This window comes from Fopius arisanus, unplaced genomic scaffold, assembly GCF_000806365.1.
Source record: "Fopius arisanus strain USDA-PBARC FA_bdor unplaced genomic scaffold, ASM80636v1 scaffold00044, whole genome shotgun sequence".
Classification (NCBI taxonomy): Eukaryota; Metazoa; Arthropoda; class Insecta; order Hymenoptera; family Braconidae; genus Fopius; species Fopius arisanus.
Window position 1 is genome coordinate 438,751 of NW_011887783.1, and position 14,830 is coordinate 453,580.

General features: G+C 38.2%; 1 protein-coding gene across 2 annotated transcripts in view; it reads left to right on the forward strand.

Moving 5' to 3' along the window:
• Positions 1-14,830, forward strand: part of SoxN (SoxNeuro) — a 56,765-nt gene that overhangs the window by 31,320 nt on the left and 10,615 nt on the right. The window lies entirely within an intron of this gene.

Consider the following 14,830-nt stretch of genomic DNA (forward strand, 5'->3'; position numbering starts at 1 on the left):
CATTGAACCCAGATCAATAAACTTCATGCATTCCTCCCCCCCCCTACTATTTATTTTCACCTCTAATGAAGTGTTTACATATGTAAATCCCTCCATTTATTCCCAAGGTCAGTATTCATCGACCACTTGACTCATAAAAATAAAAATAAAAATGTGAAATTGAGAAAAAAGGGGATAAAAAAAAATAAAATAGCTTCTTGATCCAATGCATCTACATCTGTATCAATAACGAAGGAATTTTGTTCTCTCGCGTTAGATGTTCCGAATATATGACCACCATAAATACTCGCCAAACCGAGGAAGACGGACGTTCTAGGAAGGATAAAATATAATTTATGCTAATCCGACGATATGGCGAGTTGGAAACCACAAGGACCCACTCGAGGAACAACAAGAACAAGATAAAAATTTCCAGAGAACTGCACATATACGTCTGTTTAGTCATAAATACTAATTTTATGGTTAGAAGTGGTCCACATCGACCAATTATGATTAATTCCAAAATGCTAATTTTTGTCCCTCGCGTTCAACTAATTTTGATAATGTTATTGCCATGGGGCTATGAATTGTGGGTGAGGGAGAAAGAGGCAGTGAGGGAGAGAGAGAGGGAGAGAGAGGGAGTGAAAGGGGGAGAGAGGGAGTGAAAGGGGGAGAGAGGGAGAGAGGGAGAGAGGGAGAGGTGAATTGGGCCTCAGGAGGAAAAAGAGAAAGGTCGAGTGCTTGTTTTGCTTATCTAAGACAAATTTGCTGTCTTGTAAGCGACACCAGAGGGTCGTTTGACAAACCGAGGGACATAACCAGGAGTTCTACTCACTAACACTCCTACAACTCTTTTTTGCCATCCACTGGAGAAGTAGCCTCCAGGGTTTTATTTTTTATTTTTCATCTGTTTTGGGTTAATTTTATGACTGGAATACTCAAATTTTTTTATTGAGTTATCAAATTTTTATTCTTTCATCGGCCTTTCTGGGAATGGAATTTATCATCTTCTAGTCTAGAGTTAGACGTCCATCTACTGCGCATCTACCCTCATTTTTAAATTCGTCTTATTATACGGGAAAATATTTTTTGCGAAATTAAAATTGTAATTATGTGACCAGGAATGAGGGGGGGAGGTAAAGGTGTTGGATGACTGCTGACGTCAATGACATGCGGCATTCTTTGTGCAATGGACCTCACTGAGTAATAATACAAACGATGACAGTTTGATTTTTTTTTTTTCTCTCTTGATCTGAACGCGTGGGTGGATTTGTATTAACGGAATCTAATAAAGACGTTCAGGATACTTTAGCCATGACCTTATCGATCTCTCCATCTCCCACCGATTAATCTCCGCTTGAATTTCTAAACAATTGTCATTAATGATTTACAATAAGAGATTTTCTTTGTCCTGAAAAATTACCTGCGGTCATATGTCGCGGATATCGCAGTTCTCGATGTGAATTATCTGTATTTATTCTTGGAAGTACATAAGACAGTTTGAAATCACCCGGGTAAAAAATAAATTGTAATCGGAATATTTTTTCCAAATTTGTAAAAAATTTCTGGAAAACTTTTCAGAAAATTTTTTTTATGAAACAAAAAAAATGGGAAAATCAAATGATTTTATTTTTGGGAAAGGTTTTGAAAAATCAAAAAAGGAAGAAAACAACAGTATAATTAAAAGAAAAAATTATATTCGGAAAAATTTCTAGAAAATTACAAAAAAAAATTTCCAAAACAAATTTTAGAAAAATTTAGAAAACATTACCCAAAAATACAATGTTCTATTTCCCAATTTTTTGTTTGTTTGAAAAGAAAAATTTGGAAAAAATATTCCGATTACAATTTTCTTTACCCAGGGAAAATTGAGTAATTGGAATTTTGAGTAAAGCCTCAAATTTCATGATCTTTTTCATAAAAATTCTGTGACTGGCGTCCACCGATTAACCAAGAATGTACCAATTGACGAACCGTTTTGACACTGCACTAATCCGCTTAGCATTGTCGCAACCCCTTCTTTTTTTAACAATTTCATATGCGCAACGAGTTTTTAATAAACCGTGCGTACATGGGTTGAGTCGAGGCAGAGCGAATCGTTTGGTGCGACAATTGAGAAAGGATTATCCCATGAGGACATTTCTCTCGGAGATGAGCGAGTTGTCCACGTGTGGTACACAACAAATTCACCCCTCGTTGCCCACTCTTTGGCAGCTGTCACAGTCATACCTAGCAACAAACATTCACACGGATACAATTAAACCGCAGTTCGACAATTGATTCATCTTTTTAAATGTTCACTCCTGATTGAAACAATCACGATAAAATAATTAATTATTCAGGGGATAAAAAATGTAATAGGATCAACATTTAATGATGTACATGAGTCTTCTACGTGAAAAATTCATCCCTAAATGAATGAAGACAGTGAACATACAGTCGGTAGAACGAGCTCATGGGGATTTGCGTGAGGGTAAATATGGTGTAACCACTGGGGAGTATTTTCCACGCGTAGTGGTAAGTTTTGAGGGGTAAATTTGAACCCTGTCACGAGACACCACAACAGCTATAGCACTGAGCCCAGGGCGTATTCCATAAATATTTTATTGGCTCGTCATTCGACTTTATATCTCGTGTTCAGGAGATGGACGAAAATAGGGGTAGCTACACCACCCCTCGAGCAAAACTATAGTCTTGAGCGTTGGAGGACCCACCCTTTTGTCACGCTTGTGAAATCCCACCGAGTCCAATTCCCTCGATGACACTTGCCACCTATATTCTTACAGTAATTCATTGGGATGATGTTGCACTCATCAATTATCCATCATCAATCATTTATTCAATCCGAGGGGTTTTATTTACACAATGGCAACCGGTGAAAATAAAATCATCTGAAACGTTGGAAAATTATTTTCTGAGTGATTCAATCGAATTTTGTATCGTCTCCTCGGTTAATTGTGAGACACTTTGTTGATTGGCACGGGAATTACGATTACTCAGTCAACATTGTGTTCTGCTTAACCAACAGAATTCTCATTCTACGAGGAAAAATAAAATAAAACGCGTGAACTTAAACAGCGATAAATAGCATTTTTTATCCAATACAAGAGCTCATTGCTGTGCAGTCAATGATAAATTAGCTGTCAGTCTCGTGGAATGATCTTTCTGTAACGAATTTATGCAAAACTTCAGGAGAAATAAGTGGGTTTGGGGAGGCGTTGGAGGCATGTCAGTTAAAAATCGCTGGTATCTAATGCGCTGGATAATTGTGGGGCAATCTCAATTAATAATTAGCTGATTGTCGAAGTACACGTTTACTAAATGCTTTTAATCAATGTCATCGGGGCAATTTCCGATGGCGGTTGAGTTGTCGCATATATTGTGGACGGTGATGCGCACGTCTGGCACCATTTGGCCCTCTCAGCAGTAACTCTCCTCCTGTGCTTCATCTCCACCTCCATATTAACATCTCCCTCTCTTGGATAACTGCTACAGCAAAAATACACATCGAACATGGCCTCGGTTCACCGTCGAACGTTATCGGTGTGTCCAGGGTGACCGGCAGGAAATTACGCGCGGCCCGAAACGTCGGCGGAAGTTGCTATTTATCGATGGGCCGCTTCGCTGTTTACGTACACAACTCAATGCCTCACTATTTTCTCCACGTGCAGCGTTTGCCATTTTTGAGAATATATTATATTTTACCGGGTAAAAAAAAATGTAATCAATGTATTTTTTTCAAATTTTTAAAAAAATTTCTGGAAAATTTTGCAAATAATCTTTTTTATGAAACAAAAAAAAAGTCGGAAAACCAACAATTTTATTTTTGGGAGAGGTTTTGAAAATTTTTCAAGAATTTAAATACGAAATTTTTTTTATAATTTAGATAGCGGATTTTTTAAGAATATTGAAAAATTTAAAAAAGTAAGAAATAAATAGTGTAATTTAAAGAAAATTATATTCGCAAAAAATTCTAGAAAATTATAAAAAAAAATTTCTGAAAAGTTTTCCAGAAATTTTTTGAAAATTTGGAATAAATATTTCGATTACAATTTTTTTTCTACTCGGATTACTTTTATTTTTTCAGGACAACGGTAATTTGCAAAATCTCAGAGAACTGCATTTTCAATTCCTCATTACTCGTTTCTTCGCGATATTTAGAATCTCACGATAATTCGACGTTATCGTCAAGCCGTATTTTTTTGGTATCATAACAGGTACATTCAGAAGGCTCTGCGCTATTTGCATCATCTCTTGGGAGATAACGAGGTTTACTTGCCCGTGGGCGTTCAATAATTATCGCTTTTGCAGTCTCCAAATGACCGACACGTTCACGTTTCGAATAGTCAGCGGAATATCTCAGGGAAGGACAGGGGATAGACATCCTCGTCCTCATCCTCGTCCTCATCCTCGTCCTCATCGTGGGAAGTACGAATTTACGGTGAAATCACTCGAGGTTTTTCGGTTCTGTTTACTCAAATTGTTTGGAAAATTTTTTCGCCACCTCGGCCTTCAGGCCATTATTAGCGAGTCTCACCTCGCTGAATTTTTTGTTTCCATAATTCCTGCAGAGAAATATCAATTCCTTTTTTTCATTTTCTTTCAATCGTGGAAACTGAAAAATTGAGGAAAAATTATTCTCAGAAGAAAGAAATTCTAAGGACAATATGAATTTCTGAGGAGTTCTTGTAGAATTTCTATGAGAAAATCTGCCGACGCACGTTTTACTTATTATCCATGGGCAAACACCTGAAAGAGAAGCCGCCCTGAAAATATAATTAAGCGATCGTATACACGCGCCGAAGTGCGAAGATATTTCACGGAGTTTTCAATGTTTCACGGCTGAAAATTCGACAGCCTGCAATTTCATTGTTATCGTTATTTTGTTCGTCTGGGCGGTGATGAATTTTTCGCACCGATTCGAAACGGTAGTTCGTTTGATATTCCATCTCCCTCTCACTTTACCCAGACGAAAAATCGATTCTCGATGAGTCACTCCGAGGTATTCTGAGTGCCTTGAATTCTAGGAGTGTATAAATCGAGGCTAAAACTTTCCCACCTTCCTCCCATCCAACTCCAAGAAGTGTAAAACTTTTGGATTTGTGGCGAAAAGTTATCCAAGAAAACCGCCAAGTTATTCGTCTTGATCGAGATCACTCGAGTTTGGCAAGAGATTTTATTCCTCAATTTGTGGCAATGTCATTTTTATTGATTTAACACCATTTTATTTTCACCGTTTTTTCATTTTTTTTCACATAAACTGAAATATTCCACTCAACTTGAAACAACTTTCTAACAATTTATCAGCATAAAATGTATCTTTCAAAACGTCCGGTGTCCTGAAAACCATTAATAAATATCTAGGCGCATTTCGTCAAATTTTTTCACACCTAGAGATTATTCAAGACCTGACGGTCATGAAAATTTTATGGTTTGTTAGCCGGTGCGAAAAATGGTACCTGGAAAATGTTGTATCTTTACCGCAAAATAGGGACTGAAAACTGTGCCTCGGTATTATACCTGTAGCAGGTGCAGTCTTGGAAGAAAATTTCGACACGCTTTTCCCTCTTTACCGGGGTGTCCATTCCCTCGACTGCCAAATGAATTTCTTTGACCACTGTATGCACCTCGAGAGGGCTAGCTCTCGGCAAAACTGATGAGTACACAGCATTTGCTCAGGGACTTGATATTGTATGAAACCCCCTTTTGGGTGTAACACAGGGCTACAGGTGGATAACCCTAAGCCGATTAGATGCGGCACTGCACCATTTGTCGACGAATATCAAAACTTTTGGTTTCAAGGTGACTCAGCATGAATTTTTCTCAACTACGAACTTACAAGTGAATGGCAATTAAACTATAATACTCGTTACACTGAAATCTTCAGTAATTAACTGCTCGCGTTAAAAATCATCAGATCGTTGGCGATCAATCAAGGTTTTCAATCCCAGGTCTTGAAACCTGGTCTTGAAAACCTTCTCGTCAACTGCAGCACGAATTCTGCAAGAAAGCAGCAATCCATTGTGATTTCTATCTGCTGTCCTATCTACTCCTCTGAAAACTAAAGCAATCATCAACATCATTTCTCCGTGCCTCAGCTAAGAAGACATTAAACCCCCTAAACTCAACTAGACAAATAACCATCTAGAGATGAGAGAAAAGTTGGAGATGAAGTGAGGCGTCTAATCTGTCGGCAGTGATCAGGATATGGAGGGAGCCTATCGATGATGAAGCTCCGCAAGCACTTTGAAGTCCAACCGGCATCACAACGGGATGCTGCGGCCTCATATTCCAAGTGTTCTTCATTCCCCTCACACATCGACCTCTCCCATCTACACCTTCGAGACTCAAAATCTCTCCAACACGTTTCATCCTCATCATTCCGTCTGTCAAAAATTAAAGATGCCAGCCCATACCTCGGAATGATACCCACCAGAATATTCATCATCATCATCGGTGGTGCTGAGAAATTCCATCGATCGAGAGTGTCAAATAAGAGTCTAATATTTTGGGAATAGTTTAGAGGAAACTCGAGGAAAAAGTGAACTTTGAAATACTGTGACAAGCCATAACCCCCATGGGTTCACCCTAGGTACTGGTAAACAATGCCTGCCTACCATAAAAGTCCACCCTATGTGCAAGGACATTTTACGATCCAAACACTCCCAGAAACCAGGATACCTTCATACCCCAGGTATATCATACACTTCTTCAGCTCCTGCTGGCCTCGCCATTGCGAAACTTTCCAGGGTGTCCACTCTCCGAACTTTCTCCGAGTGGTTTATTCGTATACAGCACTCGTTTGGGGAGAGTTGGATAATTACTACAGGTGTGCGAACATCCGAAATTACTAATAATATTAATAATTTTAATAATTCGACACCAGTTTCCACTTACTCCAACATGAAATTATTACCTATTTCTCGTTATAGCTATTTTTCCAGGTGGATTTCAGTTTGGGTCAGAATACTTCAGCACTTGTTGTTTAGATCGACAAATTGGGCGTTTTCAAAACAAAGGATCATTGGGAATCTCGAAAATTTTGGGAGTTCTATTTACCCTAGCCATTTCAAATCATTGTTTCAGAAATCAAGGGAAAACAACAAGCGGAACAAGTGATTTGCGGTGTGCACGCCCATCAACCGAAACTAAAAAGTACACCTGGATGGAAAATCAATCGTGTCCTTTTGGTACATGAACGACGAGGGTAACAAAGTGGGATGATATTTTTAAAGTGGCTAGTATCTTTCTTGGGATAACGAGAAGATGAGGAGACCGGTCATTTTGCCGTCTCATCACACTCCTGCCCCTCCTACCTATTCTCTTTCAGCTTCACTAATTTACTAATTTTCGAGGGACGGGGTCAACGAGTTCATTTGACAGTAGGAACAGGTGTAGATCATCTTTCTTCATTCAACTTTTCTAATTTATTCAATATTATTAAATAATTATTAAATTTTATGTTTTTTTATAGTGCGTTTAAGTCTGGTTCAAGTATAGTTTATTCCATAAATGCGGAGAGAAGTAATGGGTTTTTTAAATAATTGTTATAATAATTAACTGATAAAGGAATGCGCCAGGTGCACAATTAAAAGACACTACGTGTTTTTAGAAGAGGTAGAGTGATACGCAATACGATTCCGTGATTTCAAAGCGAGAAGTAAGCAAATAAGAGATTTAGCAGAATGCAAAGCTAATGCCAATGTGGCCCGTGTCGGAGCACAAGTAACAAAGCAACACGACACCCATGTCGCTTCGTTGTAAGTCGACATCAAACCAGCACACACCCATCAACAAACACATTCTCCTGTACATATATTTTCTTTGATTTTCTGTATTTCCCTCCTTTTCAGTTGTCCACATTTACCACATTCTGTCCTTCTCCTCCATATTTCTACTTTGACGCTCTTTGAACATTCGCGCGTACTATAAACTGCACGTGCAGCGCTCCTTTACCGCTCTACACCCGGTACACAATTTTTTTTTTTTATCCTCTTATTTTATTTTTATTTACTTTCTTTTTGCGCCAAATGAACATTTCTCGGAAGGTGTAACGGGAGATTTCGTGTTTCAAGTCGAGAGCTTACGTTTGCGAAATGCCAGCGATAATTGAGAGATTTGTCACTTGATTTCATTGGTACTAATTTGAATTTTTTTTTTTCTTCTTTTCTTTCTTTGAAATTTTTTGAAAAAATGCATTTTTTCTGTTTTCAGTTGGAATTTTTTTTTGGAGAAAAAAAAAATTTGTTGCTTAGTTCGCCGAGTCTTTCCTGATGTGGAACAGATTTTCGGGGAGTCCTGACGTAAAAAAAAAAAGGGTTTACCTTTTCGTTTACCGTAACACTTCCGTTTGAAATCTGAAAACGTCTGGATTTGACGTAACAACGAAGGATTAGCTTCATCCCCGTGACGACTTATCATCATATGGCGACAGTATGACGCACAGAGCCTTGCACACGTGCCTTTTCATCCTCAATAAACCCCGACTTTCTCTTCCCCCTTTCCAAGATGGACGAGATACCACAGCGAAAACTCGAATCAATTTTTAATGAGAAACTGATCAGTCGAGCCTGGAATAAATATAATAAGAATTTAATAAAAATATTCCTGTAATTTCAGCAAGTGATTAATCATTTAGAGTAGAGATGGAGAGGAAGGGGTTGAGGTTTACCATTATCTTGTGATTTTTTTTTATTGATGAAAAAAGGGTGGAATAGGTAAAAAATGAATTAACCAATTTGGAAATATGACATATGGTAGATGGGTGCGTGTGGGTTAGTTGGGGCAATACAACACCTACGCGGGGCGTTAGCTCTTGGAGAAGGCAAACGGCTTGCGGGGATAACCGACTCCAAGAAATCGTAACTTGTGGTGTTTATCGCTGGGCGGCATGCCGCTTTCCGACGGCCTCGGCATCTCTTGCGGGAGGTTAGAGGCGTTCAAATCGTATGGGAATTTTCCACTTTTTGTTTTCCTTTTTTTTTCCATTCCTCAAACACCAGTGCCACCACTCCCTCCACCCTTTTGCAATTCCATCACGCCTTCCTCGAATTGCTAATTCATTTTTTTTCCCAGATTTCATTGTCGCTCGATCATTGAATTTAGTGGCGGATAAATTTCTCTACTATTCAATTATTTTTGTTCATATACCCGTAATCCCGGGTAAAAAATTGTAATCGAAATATTTTTTTCAAATTTTAAAAAAATTTTGGGAAAACTTTTAACAAATTTTTGTAAAATTGAAATAGAAATTTTTTTTTTTCATTTTAGATGGCGGATTTTTTCAAAATATTCAACAATTTAAAAAGTAAGAAAACCACAGTATAATTAAAAAAAAATTATATTTGCAAAAATTTCTGGAAAATTATAAAAAAAAATTTCCGAAACAAATTTTTGAAAAATTTTTCCAAACATTTCCCAAAAATACAATTGTTTTATTTCCCGATTATTTTTCGTTAAAAAAAAAATTCTGAAAAGTATTCCAGAAATTTTTTGAAAATTTGGAAAAAATATTGCGATTACAATTTTTTTTACCCGTAATAAACAAAAATTCAATATATTTGACATTTTTAACGGGGAATAGATAAATTAACGAGATATGGAGTGGTTTATATTAATTTAACGAGTGTCTGGTGATTAAAAAAATGTGAGATTGATGAGGGGGATTAAAAAAATCAATGGGTATTTGGTACCGAATTTGGTGAGGCAGAACGGGTGAGATTTTCAGTGCCAAGAATACGGCACGTTGGAGAGGGCCAAGAGTTCGCGTCGGGGCCGTTCATCAGGGGCAACTTGTCACGCCGCTGGGCATCGGACATAAATTCCATTCCGTAATGTGACAGGTCCCCGACGCTCTCCCCCGCCACCCCCTGTCTCATAGCCTGTCTCATACCACCGATATACCTGCGCTCAGTGCACCGGGTGTCCCGAAATTATTATGCACCAAGAAAACGACAAGAAATACTCAATACCCCAACACTCCAACTAATCCCACCATAAAACGAGCATTTAATTGATTTTTATCATTATTAATATCAAACAAATCCTACAAATTTTTTCTCTTTCCTCTTTTTTTTTTCTCAGTGAAATTTATCTGCCTCTTGTAAATTATTTCCTTAACAGTTCTGGATTGATAAAGATTACGTGGAAATTAGGTAGAGTCCAGTTGGTCCGGATAATCTTGTCGAGATAGGATATATATGAGGTCCGGGAGGAAAGGGCTTCCGACCGGAACTCGATTGCGATCGGACAGTGTCTCTCTCCTTTCCGAGGAGAGGGTGTACATAGAGTCATCCACGAGGAGAGTTCTTCCGTGCAGAAATGAGAGAAAGGAAAATCTCTCTCTCCCCTCGGTGGTCGCAAAAGCGACTTAATGTTCCCATTTGTCCACTGCTGGTGCCCTCACCGGAGGCGATTCATCGTCAACCCCTTTTGTGCACCCGGGTTATCCCCTGAGGACATATATATGCTATGTCCGCTCGCTCCAATAAATACCTCATAGTCATTTTCATTATTTACCGCTTTGCCCACTAATTTCATTATTTTCATCGGAAACAATAGATTTTTCCGAATGAGTGAACCGTTTCTTTGATCCATGCAATTATCAAAAAAGAGAAACAAATCGAATAATTTTAATTGTAAACATTTTTTATTGACAATAAAAGAAAATAAATCGTTTTCACACTATTTTCATGGAAAAATAAACAATCGTCTCCGAGGGATGATGTCACCGGCGTTTTCACTAATAGAATAATTAAAAATTAATTAATATATAAAAATGGAGGTGCTCTGAAACATCTGGTGAAGATTAAGACACAAATCTCATGGAAAAAATCACACCGATAAATCCTCGTGGAAGAGTTAAATAAATTTCTCATAATGTTCAACTGGTCGTCATCTAGACTTGAGCCATGACGAATCCGTAATAAATATTGTCGATTATTAACTCGAGAGAAGGATAGAAGAATTGAATATGAGAGGTGGGGAAAAAGGAAAGGATGAGGGTGGAAGATATGTGGAGGTTGAGACGTTAAGTGGGACCATTAACAGACAGGACGAGGAGAAGCTGGTGCTCTGCCTCATGGCATTCCTCCGGGCGTTCGATTTCTCACCGAACATCTCATATGATGACCCCTCTCTCCTCTCTTTCATTCCTCAACACTCAGAGTACAGAACCACACGTGAAGACGTCACTCCAGGGGAGAGAATGGAATCTCTGGCACGTGAAGATTGCCATCCGAGGTATGACCGTCGCTTTTTTCACGAGCTATTTTTTCCCCCACATTTTTCAGAGATTCCTGCAAGGATCAATTGAAAAAAAAAATGTGTTTCATCAATTAAAGCTTGAAGAATAATTATCGTGAGTACGCGGAGAGAAATATTTAGTAGAAATTACGGAACTTTTAGTTTACTTATCGATTATGGAGTTGATTCGAAATATTGAAGGGATTGTATCGTAATTTTTCATCGATAATTCAGATAAAAATTATGGAACACCACAGAAAAATTTCGTGACCTGATAAAAATTATGTGACAATTCCGTAAAATTTCTGACAACCACATTTCACTCCAGAATAACGAAAAATACACATAATTTTTATTGAATATTTCTCTCTGTATCGCATATATTGCAATTGTAATTGAAAAGTTTGATGCACACCAGAGAAGATACAAAGCAAATTGATCTTTAGCAAAGGGTTGGGTACAAGAATGACCCGTTTGATCTCTAGGCACCGACAAAAGCCCCGAATAGGCGAGACAAGTCGTCCAGGGCCGATACTCGAGTCATGCCCATCAGTGAGACTAAAAAAAAAAAAAGAGAAAAGCGAAAGTCTGGGACTTTAAAGAGGGAGCACGAGGTGATGGGTATTTTTTTTGGGATGACCGACGATAGGACCGAGGTGGCAGGGAAGCTCTCCGCGGTACGATAAAGATGTCACCGCGATGCTGTATACAACAGTATGGGTGTCTTCACCATGAGGCCAGAAGGGAATATTCTTTTTTTTTTTTATTCAACGTGAACGTGACGAGTCAGCAGATTCCACGTGTCCCATGACGAAGACGATCCCCCTCCCCCACTTATATTCATGTCAAATTACATTAATTTACGCGTGAGGAGAGACTAATGATTTTATTTCGGTCAACATACCGCGGTGATTTCATTTCTGCGATTAATTTCTGCCCGGAAAATTGTCGGTTACTACTTGAGAAAAAAAAAGAAAAGAAATGAAAACTACACTGAGAGAAATATTCAATAAAAATTACGTGTATTTTCCGTAATTCTGGAGCGAAATGTGGTGGTCGGAAATTTTACGGAACTGCCACGTAATTTTTATCTAAATTCACGGAATTTTTTCGCGGTGTTCCGTAATTTTTATCTGAATTATCGGTGAAAAATAACGATACCGTCACTTAAATTTTTCGAATCAACTCCGTAATCGGTAAGCGAACTGAAAGTTCCGTAATTTTTACTAAATATTTCTTTCCGTGTACATCTCTTCAATATAGAACAATGCCATCGGCTTGTTTACCATTCCCTTCTCAATATTTACCCAGTAAACCCTCCCACAATCAATATTGACACCCATCCCCCTGTAATTGCATTGAAATTGTCTTCTAAACCCTCAACCCCCTGTGAACTGAGGAGACCTAAAGTGGAATAAATAATTTGAAAACTTTGGAATAGCGAAAAATCTGCAGTTTACAATTCAAATATTTACTCTCCACAATGTCCAGTGAAAGATGGTGGACATCGGGGCAAATCGTTTTGACAGGAAGCGGATGTCCATCCACCTTTCCATAGTTGTACGAGTGAGAAAGGAGAAAAATAGGGAGTCAATTTTGGGAGGTGACGGAAAGGACGAGAGATGAGATCATCCGCCGGAAGTTACGCGGAAACGGAATTCATAAAAACTCCCACCGACTCCATTGCTAAAAATGACATATTTCGCGCTACGTTTGATATCCAGTCACTTCAGACATTCTTAAAAATCTTCTTCACACGTGAGAAATGGTAAATTACTCAGAGTTGTGTAATTCTTACTCCAATTTTCATAAATACAATTAGCTACATCTCTCAGATAAGATTGATTCGAAGATTTAGCGGTCTAGTTCTTCAAAAGAAGAAAACCTTTTTGATGTGTATTTCAACAACTGCTTGATTTCAATGTTGCCTGAGCCAAAGTACCTGAATAAAAAAAAAAAACAATGTGCTCACCGTGAGAATCTTCTCCGGTCATGAAAAAAGTACATCAATTAGCGGTTCGTCTGACATTCCCAAAAATCCTGAGTGATTACCAAACTGCCTTCCTTCTCAGTCAGTCATTAAATCCGTCTACCGTCATTGCTCGTCTCAATTTACTCCACTGCGCGCGCAACTCTTTCCGGATTCGTCGGAAATATCGGAGAACAAACGTGTCTGGTTGGCTCTAATACCCGGTATAACCTTTCTCTTCTCATTTTTTCCCGTCGTTCCACATTTTCGTCTTGGCTGATTCGGGGCATCATACAGTCAACATCGCCCCGAGGCTCTTGCGTCCCTAATGAACCGGGTAATAATGTCGTGACGCCTCGCCAGCGAGAAAAATAATATAAGAGCCTTTGACACTTTTTCAGAATTCAAATTGGATATTTATCTTTTTTTTACTTCGTTCTGTCTTCAAGGATTAAATCAATTGTTTCTAGGAACTCCTTTTCAACCAAAAAGTCAATAAACGCGGAAATCCGTAATAATTACCAAATAGTTATTCAATTAAATGTCTATCTACATTATTTTTTCCCCTTTGGCCTTCAACCCGGTAATTTTAAATTTAATCAATAGCAAAATATTGAATCGCATGAAAAAAATCATCGCAGACGTAAAAACCTATCGATGCTACCCCAATCTTTACGATCTGACATGGCGTTTTTTTATTGAAGAACTTGAACATCAAATTTTATATTCCTTTACGCCCCGTATATTTTAATTCATCAATTCCAATAAATCACGATGCTAAACCATTAAAAATCTTATCCGATCCCGAAAATAAAAATTAATCACACATTACTGACAAATTGATATTGAATTTCCAAATATTGAGATATTGAAATTTTCCAACTGTCCTCGAAGTGCAAAAAAACATTAGAACAATTAGCAACTAATGGAGGTAAGGGTAGCCCGTGGAGATGTAGTACTGGGGCAACTGATGTCTCTATAATGCATGACCTCAGGCCTATCTTAATATTGCCTGGTAATTTTTACCTCAGGTCAATAGTGAGTGACGCGTCAAGTCGCATACATCAGCGGGTTCTTTTCACAGCACTTGAAGAAACCTCTCTTTTCTCTTTGCGAGCGGCACGACCTGAGGTTACGTGCCTCGGTACCATTATAATACACCACGCGCCCGTCTACATGCGTGATGGAGACTTAGGGAAGCGCCTGGTGAGAATTAATAGGCCGGTTAATACGTCGACGTCTTCCACGGGTCACGACGTCTCTTTCTCCCCCACTTTTTTATCTCTTTCGAGACGAGAGTGTCGCGTGCAAACACTTTTCGCCTAATTGATCTTTAATTTTTTATATATTTGTATATTTTTCATTCTCCTCGCACGATAATTAAAACGTCATTAACGAGCTTTTTCACATGTCACGAGACACATCGGATAAATTCTATAACGTATTTCCTTTGAGGAAATATTTAATATGAATATTCAATAATTTTAATTGAATATTTATATCCATGTGTAAATCATTTGTAATGAGGAGAGAGGGTAAATTAATTAGTGGATTTTGTCTCATATTCATGTCAAATTACATTAATTTACGCGTGAGGAGAGAATAATGATTTTATTTCGGTTAAAATACCGCGGTGAT